This window comes from Suncus etruscus, chromosome 15, assembly GCF_024139225.1.
Source record: "Suncus etruscus isolate mSunEtr1 chromosome 15, mSunEtr1.pri.cur, whole genome shotgun sequence".
In the NCBI taxonomy this organism is placed as follows: domain Eukaryota; kingdom Metazoa; phylum Chordata; class Mammalia; order Eulipotyphla; family Soricidae; genus Suncus; species Suncus etruscus.
The window spans coordinates 19,568,794-19,569,557 of NC_064862.1; the positions used below are offsets into that span (position 1 = coordinate 19,568,794).

Here is a 764-nt window from a genome sequence, read left to right on the forward strand (position 1 = left end):
AAAAGATGCTTCAATTCAAAGGTGCTTCTATCCAAGCATGAGCAAAAAAGAAATATCCTAAATAGGATGGAATCTAGTTAATCCAACAGCTGGGTATGATTGAAAAAATAGTAATCCCTAATCAATCCTAAATCATGTGATTGATGTGTAAACATCCTGTCAATTTGTGGTTTTATTTGAGGAGGCTGGGCGTTATTTCATGTTTATACAAAGGACTTTTTTTGTTTTTTGTTTTGGCTCATCCCTGAGGTTCTCAGGAGTTGTGCTTGCCTCTTTGCTCAGGAGTGCTCCAAGTGCTTGGGAGTCTCTCAGTGGTGCTGGGAATTCCAACCAGGGCCATCCTTTTTCTTCTTTCTTTCTCTACAAAGGACTTTTGTTTTGTTCACTGATGACTGTGTCAATCACCTTTAGATCAGAGAGATGAGACAGAGGATTTACATGTCATCCTTGCACAGGGCCTATGCTAATCTTTGTGTTGTTCCAGTTTTAGTATATGTCCTGCCAAAGGGAGCATGACAAGATAGGGGATTTGATTGAAAGGGCATTTCACAAGATTGCAAATCTTATGGGGAAATCAACATCCTAATCTTTTGAAATAGATCTTGCTCCAATGCGTTACTGTTCTAGAAATTTCAGGATGTTTTTTTGTGATTTGGGAGCCGTTCCTGGTGCTTCTCAAGGAAACCTGTGTTACCACGCATTGACCCAGGACTGGCCACCGACAAGACAAGCACTGTAACCCCTGTATTATCTCTCTCTGGCCT

General features: G+C 40.8%; 1 non-coding gene across 1 annotated transcript; it reads right to left on the bottom strand.

Moving 5' to 3' along the window:
* Window positions 1-409: 409 nt before the first annotated feature.
* LOC126031855 (U6 spliceosomal RNA) lies at window positions 410-517 on the bottom strand. The gene has a single exon (XR_007503668.1). It is a non-coding gene; the product is annotated as a U6 spliceosomal RNA (small nuclear RNA).
* Window positions 518-764: the final 247 nt, after the last annotated feature.